Source organism: Aegilops tauschii, chromosome 7 (assembly GCF_002575655.3).
Source record: "Aegilops tauschii subsp. strangulata cultivar AL8/78 chromosome 7, Aet v6.0, whole genome shotgun sequence".
Classification (NCBI taxonomy): Eukaryota; Viridiplantae; Streptophyta; class Magnoliopsida; order Poales; family Poaceae; genus Aegilops; species Aegilops tauschii.
Genome location: NC_053041.3, coordinates 19867877 through 19878440, shown reverse-complemented (window position 1 = coordinate 19878440; position 10564 = coordinate 19867877). Strand labels below are relative to the sequence as shown.

Genomic DNA, 10564 nt, shown 5'->3' with positions numbered 1-10564 from the left:
AGACATCGTATTCCCACATTTAGGGCATGGACAACACATAAAACCATTCTGCTTGTTTGCCTCAGCCGCTTCGAGAAACTCATGCACGCCCTTAATGTACTCGGAGGTGTGTCTGTCACCGTACATCCATTGCCGGTTCATCTGCGTGCCTTATATATAATTATGTGTGTCAAAAGTAAGAAAATCAGACAAGTATTTATCTAAAGTAAGAAAATCAGACAAGTATCTATCTAAAGTAAGAAAATCATAAAGAAGATAAGAACAAGAGGCTCACCATGGTGGTGCCGGCGACGAGATCGGCGCGGGCGATCGAGGGCGGTGAAAACGAGGACGGGGCGTGACGGACCGCTAAACCTAGACAAATCTCGGGAAAAATGGAGCTCCGAGGTCGAGCTTTGAGAGGAGAAAGCTTAACTAGTGTGGCTCGGGCATTTCATAGAACACCTCAAGTGCATAGGAGGTGAGCTAGAGCACCCAATGCCGTCCCCCTCGCCGGCCAGCAAAAAACAGAGCACTGTGGAGTGCTCTGCTGCGGCGATGGGGTATATATAGGCAACTTATTTGTCCCGGTTCGTGGCAGGAACCGTAACTAAACACCCCCCCCTTCTGTACCGGTTCTAGGCACGAACCGGTACCAATGGCTGTGGGCCAGGAGTGCGGCCCATTGGTCCCAGTTCGTGCCTATAACCGGAACAAATAGATCCAGACGAACCGGGACCAATGCCCACGAGGCCCCGGCCGGCCCCCTGGGCTCACGAACCGGGTCTAATGCCCCCCATGGGTCCCGGTTCGTGAAGAACCGGGACTAATGGGCTGGCCAGGCCCGAACCAAAGCCTTGTTTTCTACTAGTGTAGGGGGAATAGAACTCGAAAGTTAAGCGTGCTCAGGCTGGAGTAGTGAGAGGGATGGGTGACCGGCCAGGAAGTTAGACGATTTGGATTGAGTGCTCCACACTTGAGCGGTGATGGGTGGTGATTAGAGATTAAATTTTCAAATAGTTTAGAAATTTGGAAATCGGAAACAAATTCAAAAGAAAATTCAAAAAAATTCCTTTAGTCCCGGTTGGTGTAACCAACCGGGATTAAAGGTCCCCCAGTCCCCGACGCGGGCTCGTGCCACGTGGTGGGCCTTTGGTCCCGGGTCATGTTGAACCGGGACTAAAGGGGGAGACCTTTAGTCCCCACCCTTTAGTGTCGGTTGCAGAACCGGGACATAAGGTCCTTACGAACCGGGACTAAAGCTCGATTCTGCACTAGTGTATGTATGTTGATTACATTGCTAGGTCAATTGTGTAGCTGTGATGTTCCACAGTTGTAACTTAGTTAGTGAAATGATCTATTTCATGTTCCTGTCAAGATCCTAACCGCGTCTCTCTGAATACCTAAAGAAGTCAGCTACTGTTCCAAAATAGGTTCAATTATTGAACTAAAAAAACCGTATAAAAATATTATATGTATAGAAATTTCAAAATCGTATAAAAATATTATATGTATAGAAATTTCGTTGTGCATATTTGAAGTCAGCTACTGTTCCAAAATAGGTTCAATTATTGAACTAAAAAAATCGTATAAAAATATTATATGTATAGAAATTTCGTTGAGCATATTTTCCTGTCAATTCACTAGAACAATACGTTTTGTTTACAGAGTTAATTTGGAAACGCTAATTAAAATACGTTTCAATAGAATTTAATAAAGAAACCTTCTACCTAGATAAGTTATGGTTGAGGGACTATTGAAATGATGTGGTTACTACCTCACATGTTTAAGTTTGACATATCTCTCTTGATGTATACAAGTCTTGGAGATCAAGGTAATTAAATCACATATTTAAAAAGTAACTAAACACGATTGAAAAACATTGTATTGAGTAATATATAATAACTCCTACAGGGTTCTATACATGGTTCATCAAACCCTAATCCATCCCTATTTATAATAGCTTGAGTTCAGAACAACTTCATTCCCATGGTTCACAAGGAACATTCAACCTAGGGTTTCTCATATTTAGATATGGCCTGAGTGTTATAAATGTCGGCAACTACATGACTCATAGTAGAATTAAATGATCACAACAGTTGGCATGTGATGTTTGGTGAAGCAATGATGATGTCCTGGTCACACTACAGCGTTGATCACTGCATGACCCCCTATATAAACTAGCTTATTCTCCATGCAGAGGGATCACATTTAGTTGGTAGACTGGCAGAGGATGAAAAGCGTGGGAGGAGAGCACCAATCACGTGCAGGGTGAATGGCACGACCGGTCAGATAGTACGGTCTGGTGAAGGAATGAGATGTATTGGGCATTAGGGTTAGGGGCATATATACAAGCATAGTCCTCCCATGATGTATGTAACTAGGGGATACTGGACAATTAGTGGCTCTTACCACTCTCCAGGCAAACAGATCACGCATTTGTGTTATCAAATATATGTGTTAAAGCCTAACTGACATCAGGACGTAGATTGCATCAGTCAAGTTGCACAAGATCGAGTGGATCTAATCACGCCTCAGTATTCTACATCATCGTGTGCATGTAATATCGGATGATCTCATGTGATTCATACACAGATCAAGCATTAGCAGTGAAACGATGTAATTCAACTACACGAGAGTACGGTCCGTCCACTCGATGTCATGAAGTCATTATTTATAGATAAACATATGTTAACCACCACACCTCCTAATTTACAGGACACTACCATATACTACCACAGTTCATCCATCTATTGTCGTATTATTGGGTTGTAGTTGTTTCTCATGAACCTTTTATTTCAAGTCAAAACAATGATCTCAGAGGTTGGACTAATTTAGGATTGAATCCATAGCTCACCTTCCCAACAGAACAAAAGAGGTTGGTCAACAGTATGTATCCAATCGAGCTACTTTACCGTAAAGCGGTTGGTCAGTAGTATATTTCCGGTCGAGCTACTTTACCGTACAGAGAATATGAGCAAGTGTTTATGTTGAGCTCGAGCCCGACTTGTATGGAGCAGCCTGGTAAATGGAGCCCAGCCAAACCATTTTTCTATATTATAGAAAAAAGAGTTCTAAAGTAGCAGCAGAGGGGGAGAGCGGAGCAGAGCAGTGCGTCGACCACCGCATCAGCCGGACATCTCTGTCGCCGCTAATTTTTTTTTAAATAATACATTTTTTTAAATTACAGAAATAATACGCAGAAAAAAGAATTTACAAAAATAATACACCGTCGGCCCACTGCAGGCCGACTGAGCCCAGTCGGCCCACTGCAGGCCGATTGGCTAGCAGGAGGCCGACTGCAGGCCGGGCTGGCACGCGGCGGCCTGTGGTTGGTCGGGCCACGTCGCGAGGGGGAGGCAGTGGCCTGTCGGCGTGGTGCGCCCCTGTCGGCCTGCCACCCGCCGATCGGCCACCTGGTGGCCGACAGGGTGCTGCCGACCTGACGCGCGCTGGCCGGCCCGCCCTTATCCTCTCATTCCTCTCCTTCCTCCATTATTCTTCTCCCGTGGCTCATTTCTTCTGTGTTCTTCCTCCTCCTCTCTCTACAGAAAAATGGCACACATTTGTACACCTAAATGAGCTACATTTTCGCGATTTTGGCACCGTGAATGGGTTCAACTCATTTAGGGCAGCCAAAAGAGGTGTCGATCTACTGACGGGGTAGCTCGTGGTGGCCGTGGTGAGCATTTTGGTGGAGGTGGTGGTGGTGAAGTTGGGGCAGTGTGGTGCTGGTGAAGTTGGGGCAGTGAGGTGGAGGTGAAGCTGTTGTTCGTCGTTCTTCGTTGGAGCCGAAGCAGCGGCAGTTTCTCGTTCGTCGTTCGCCGTTCGTCGTTCGTCGTTCGTCGTTCGTCGTTCTTCGTTCTTCGTTCGCACGCACGCTTCAAGGGTATATTTCAGCCCACATTTTATTTTTCGTAGGTGATCCGGTAGTATACGTAAATATTGTTATTTGCCGCGGTAGTATACGTAAATATTTGTGTGCCATTATTGTTATTTGGCCCGGTAGTATACGGAAATATTGTTATTTTCCCCGGTAGTATACGTAAATATTATTCGTTCGCACGCACGCTTCGTTCGATGTGAAATTAAATTTGTGTGCGATTATTGTTATTTGCCCCGGTAGTATACATAAATATTTGAAGTTGCTACGGCAAATATTCGTAATATAGTTGTAGGTGTGTGAATTGTATTAGTTGTTAGTGGGGATAATAAGTTGTTGCTTAATACTTGACACGTACACAGGTGCGGGATAAGAAGTTGGAAACATGAATAAAAAGTTGGAAAGAAGAGACAAGTTTTTTTTAAAGAGTTGGGGTCGACATGTGCATAGCATGTCAGTGTGATGGAAATTTAACAAGCAAACAAAAAATGGGAAAAGTAGAACTACATGTTAAAAAACGTTTCAGTCCGTACCCGATGCCAATATGAAGCGGATTACCTGCTAACCTTTATTATGCGTATTTTCTAAAGTTTAACCCATAACAAGCAATGCCACACTGTTTTTTTAAACGGCCACGCTGTAGTTTAACAAAAAAACTTCGGATAAAAACTTCTTGAAAGGAAGAATTTTACATGATCGTAGAAATAAGACGCATGCATTTTTCTAAATTATTCTTAACATAGATTAAAATAAAAAATACATCAACATGGGCCATATAATTCAAATAAACTGAATTATCATATTTGTCGGTTATATTATTATTATTATTTGAGGCCTATTTATTATTAGTAAACATGGGCCTATTTATTATATTATTATTAAAACAAGAGTCAAGCAACTCATCATAATCGTCCACATAGATTAAATTATATTGATCGTGAAATTTACTATGGTCCTGGTAATATATATATAGACATGTCTAATACTTGTATTTCTATGTTGAAAAAAAATAGGTGAGTCGAGATGTCCGATGTAGTGAAGTTCAGATTTTACTATGGTCCTGGTATTGTCCAAACAAATGAGTTGGGAGCAGATCTGAGTGAATTTACTCACATAGAGGTGGCAATCAGCGCACCACAAACATGGTCTGTTAGTCAGTTGAAAGAATGGATTGCGGCAAGTTTAGGTCTTGATACTGAAACACACACCGTCGGTGTTCATGCATTGTGGACACGGTCAAGTTCAAAAATTTACTTTTATTTGAGGCCAATAGAGGGAGACTCCGATTGGGTGCGGTGGTTACAAGGTTGTGAACAAAGGGGATGCAATCCTGTTGCTTTAGTGCTTCCCGTCGTGAAGGAGGTCACTGCACATGAAGGGGAGGGTGGCTACGAAGGACAGAGCAGTCATGTAGAAGGAGGAAATGCTTATGGTTACGAACAAGGACAGAGCAGTCAGGTAGAAGGAGGAAATGCTTATGGTTATGAACCAGGGCAGAGTAGTGAGGTAGAAGGAGGAAATGCCGATGGTGATTACAATGGCGAGGTGGACGCTGACGAGGTAGATGGGCACATGCAGAACCAGATGGAAGAAGAAGACACCGATGTTGAAAGGGGTCATGCCGATGATTCTGACGAGTCAGATGAAGAAGAAAATGCAGAGGAGGTCCCAAATCCTGCATGGTGGAATCATGACTTATCATCTGCAATGACCGTGAATGATGGACATGATTCAGCCTGGCAATATCACCAGAACAATATTGCGACGGGTGCTATGTATCCGAACAAGCAAGCCCTGAAGGATGCAATAATTAATTGGGCAATGTCCACGCAAAGGGTTTTCAAAGCTGAGGTGTCCAGTCAGAAATTCCTCACAATGGTATGCAAGAACGCAGATTGTCCCGCAAGGGTGCACGGCTTTCTCCCTAAGTACGGCACAAGTTGGGTGATAAGTGACTTAGTTAATCACACTTGTCTTATTCCCTGCATCCCTCAAGATCATGCCAACCTTTCATCCATGCTTATTGCTCGACTGTTTTACGATGAGATAGTGCAAGGCAAAGCTATGGAAGTGAAGGCAGTGCAGACAAAAGTGTTCGCCAGGTTGAAGTACAGAATTTCTTATGGCAAGGCTTGGAGGGCTAAGCATGCAGCGCTTGAGAGGAGATTTGGTTCTTATTTTGATGCATATGACTCTGTTGTCCACCTCCTCCACACCCTGCAGCAGCGGAATCCAGGCACCTATATCGATATCCAAGACATGTTCATGCCAGAGTTCCCAACTGTGAGGGTTTTGCATCGTCTCTTCTTCTCTTTCGGTGTATGCATCGAAGCTTTCAGGCATTGCCGACCGGTGATATGTGTTGACGGTACTTTTCTCACAGGCAAGTACAAGGGTCATATCCTGACAGCCATAGGTCAAGACGGCCAAAATCAAGTCATCCCACTGGCATTTGCTTTTGTGGAGAGTGAGAACATTGAAAGTTGGACATGGTTCTTCAGGCAGTTGAAAATATCAGTTGTGAAGGAGAAGCCCAATGTGTGCATCCTTCATGACAGGCATGCAGGTATACTCAGTGCGATAAGGACACTGACAAACCCAGGCCCTGAGGAACAAGTTCCATGGCAGGACTTGCAGAGCCGTTGATGCATGCGCCATCTCGGGGCTAATTTCTTCTCGCAGTTTAGAAATAAGAACCTGATGAATCTGTTCAAAAAACTCTGCAAGCAGAACCAGTTATGGAAGTACAATTTGATACGCAACAGACTTAATGTGTGCACGCAGAGACACGTGAGGGACATGAAAGCTGCAAGAGATGCAGCGGTGAGGGCACATGTTGAAGCAGTAGCTGCACAGTTGGCAACAGGAACAGCGGCCGTGGAGGAGGAGGCTGTTGGGCTATGTGACCTGCCAGGCTTTGACCCACCTGGTACTAGGAGAAGGCTCGGGAGGTCGATTAAAACCTTCGAGCAGTGGATAGAGCATGAGCCTCTGGAGAGGTGGTCTTTGCTACATGACACACATGGAGCAAGGTACGGTGTCATGACAACGAACCTCGCGGAAACATACAACTTTGTCCTCAGAGGAAACCGGGCATTGCCACTTACAGCCATCGTTGAGGGTATTTTCTATGGCACCGTCAAGTATTTCAGAGACAGACGTCAAATAGCAGAGCAGCATATCTTGAACAACCCAAATACACGGTACTGTGAAAGAGTCACGAAGTACATGGACAACAAGATGCAAAAAGCTAGGTCACACACTGTAGTCGCCATCGGTAATCAAGAAAGAAGGTTTGAGGTCCGCTTAGCCAACAACAAATTCGGATGTGCAAATGAGTTGAGGACGCATGAGGTGAAAATTGGCAATGAAGCCTGGCCAACGTGTGAGTGCACATGCAATAAACCGAAATTGCTTCACCTACCTTGCTCACATGTACTTGCTGCTTGCGGGCAGCTTGGAATGGACGGAATATCGTTTGTGTCTCCATATTTTCTGAAAGAGGCTGTCCTCAATACCTGGACAGGTGAGCTGATGGGTTTTCGATCAATGGGTAATTTCAACAGCGTCAACCCCGCCGAAAGGCGTTACATTCCAAACCCAGAGCATATGCGTACAAGTAGAGGCAGACGGCAGTGTCAGCGCATCCGAAATGATATGGATGAATCTGAAGCAGGAGGTCCGACTAGGCAATGCATTCTATGCAATGAATTTGGCCATAGGGACACTAATTGTCCCACTTTCGTCACTGGGCGTGGACGAGGCAACCGGGGAAGAAGAGGAGGTAGAGGCAGTAGAGGAGTAAGGGCGACAGGAAGAAGCTAAGCTAGCACTAGTTTGTTCTGAATTTGTATTAAGTGTGGTGTGGCACTATGTTCTGAATTTGTATTAAGTGTGGCACTATGTTCTGAATTTTTATTAAGTGTGGCACTATGTTCTGAATTTTTATTAAGTGTGGCACTATGTTCTGAATTTGTAATAAGTGTGACAGTATGTTCTGAATTTTTATTAAGTGTGGCACTATGTTCTGAATTTTTATTAAGTGTGGCACTATGTTCTGAATTTTTATTAAGTGTGACACTATGTTCTGAATTTTGTATGTGCAGAAATGTCGGGATTGTGGTTGCTGAATGGGGACATTGATAGGGGTCATCGTGCTGCGATATGGTATGAGCGCAAGCTTGAGCCTCTGGTCACTCGCACTCCTAAGGAAAACTGGAAGATACACTCAGGATGGATTCAGCGGTACGTGCTTTATTAATTTGCACACTGACATGCATATTAATGGTTGAAATGGGAGACACTAACTGAAAAGTTCTCTGATGAAGGTTGAAATGGGCCGGCCTTTTACCTTTCGCGCATCTGGTTGAGTCTATCCCGGGTGAGAAACGCGTCGCCATCGATGGGTCTTTGCTGAGCTGCTTAGTCGACCGTTGGAGGCCAGAGACCCACACGTTTCACTTCAGATGGGGAGAGATGGCTCCTACTCTGGAGGATGTGTCACTTTTGCTTGGACTACCGTTGGCAGGTCATGCCGTAGGACCGTTGGACGCACCGGCTGGTTGGGAGCGAGCTCTTACAGAACATTTTCACGGTGTTTTTCCGGATGCTCCGGATCCAGTATGGGAGCATCACGGACCTAAGTATGAGTGGTTGCTAAATTTCCGGGTAATTTCCCCTACCTATTATCTTCAAGTTATCGCGCATAAAGTTTTACAGAAAATAATTGCGGCTTACTAAAACTTTCTCTTCACTTAATGCAGATCCAGAACTTCCGGGCGCCGTTGACTGCGGAACAGATCACTCGGAGCCTCGAGGCCTACTTACTGTGGCTTTTCGGCAAGGTGATGTTCACGGAGAACCATGTCACCACTATTAGCGCCCTCTACATCCCTATGGCACTCGAGATAGCGAGCGCTCAGACGGCGGATCAGATCAGACAGAGGAGTTGGGGTTCGGCGGTGTTAGCGGCTACATACCGAGGTATGTGCAACGGTTGCCAGCTTACATCGAGAAAGCCAGCCCTTCTTGGATGCCCTCTATTCCTCCAGCTGTGGTCGTGGGAGAGGTTCTCTATAGGGCGACCAGATGTACGTGTTCATGAGCCTATAGACGCCATGTTTGATGTTGACGGCATCGACATGCCTACTTTCGGTCTGTGTTGGACTCGTCGCAAGGTATGCACCGTGTTGTAGTTTAATGCAACTTTTTCTGCACAAGAGATCGTTCGATGCTAGCGGCTACTAACTTTTATTCTCTGCAGAGACGCTTTGCTAGTGATCAGACCAGGAAGGCATACACAGCATTGAACGAGCAGTTCAATGCGTACACCGGGGTCATCTGGCAGCCCTACACGGAAGCAGCCATACAAGCGAGATACCCTGCTGGTATGTCTGTGCTATGCACAAGGGACCGAGATTACTGGATGACAAAATCGAAGATCATCTTCGATGTCTTCGTCGAGGAGATGGCACAACAGAGGGTTATGAGGCAATTTGGTCTTCTGCAGTTGGAGCTACCTCCCCCTATAGAGAACCCGGTGCCAGCACACATCCACAGGTATTAACCAGTTTTTCAATGTTGCATTTTCTTTCATAGTACTCCATTCGAAGCTTTAGGTAATTGTTGAACACACACCACAATTTTAGGACGACAAGGAAGGGCATGAACAGGACAACTGCTGACTGGCTAGTTAGACTAGAGCCGTATGTTATAGAATGGGAGACAGCAAACACAAAACTATGGCACGAGAATCACAATTTTGATCTCGATGAATTCAATCTCTATTTGCGGCGCTACATGACCGGAACACGGTTACGCATTGTTGAGTACTCCCACCCAGAGGAGTTACCGGATCCTACTCCGTCGGATATGTACCCGAGCTATGATACTTCGGGCTCTAGGCAGTACGCGGTAAGATATTTTTTCTTTACGTAATGTTGTCACATACTTTGACGTGCAAGAGACAGACATTATTAATCGTCATGGAAATTTGCAGGCTACCTTGACACGCGAACTGTACGACGACGTGACCACCTTTGGACGATCACTATCGTCTAGACCTACGTGACCACCTTTGGACGATCACTATCGTCTAGACCTCTTCTTCATCATCGTCCAGTGGTACAGCCCTTCTTGGAAAGAATTCAGAATAAGATACGGACTGTGTACGAGGCTATCACGTGCACCCGGAGAACCGATGTTGTTCAGCACGAGCAGGAGCAGCCGCATCACTCCATGCACCGACATCAACCACGTCCACGTCTAGCACAGCAGCCGACAACCAGGCCACCCCGTCCTGACCAACCTGGCAGTTCTACGTGGCACACGCAGCACTATGGTCCCACGTCGAGCTTCGTGTTTTCTCCACAGCCACAGCAACACGATCCCTCGTCGAGCTTCGTGTTATCTCCACAGCCACAGCAGCACGGTCCCTCGTCCAGTTTCGTGTTTCAGCCAGAGCAGACGTCACACCCAGCAGGTATGTGTCTTCATATTTATTGTTTTCAATATTAATTGACGCGACCTCATTCTTCATGATGAAACGTTCCATCGCGTAGGGGCCTATGGATATCAGGCGTCTATGTCGGCATCACATGATACGTGGGGGAGCGATCAACATCCCGAGGACAACATACAGGCTCAGATGTCGCAGCACACCCAGTGGATGAACATGTTTTCGACTCCTCCACCAGGCCCCAC

The 10564-nt window shown here is 45.6% G+C and overlaps 1 long non-coding RNA gene across 2 annotated transcripts; it reads left to right on the top strand.

Moving 5' to 3' along the window:
• Positions 1–8633: 8633 nt before the first annotated feature.
• On the top strand, positions 8634–10132 carry LOC120968132 (uncharacterized). Of its 2 annotated transcripts, XR_012188854.1 has the most exons (3): positions 8634–9421; positions 9511–9775; positions 9861–10132. It is a non-coding gene; the product is annotated as an uncharacterized lncRNA (long non-coding RNA). The 2 variants fall into 2 exon arrangements; XR_012188853.1 differs by lacking the exon at positions 9861–10132 and having other exon boundaries at positions 9511–9853.
• Positions 10133–10564: the final 432 nt, after the last annotated feature.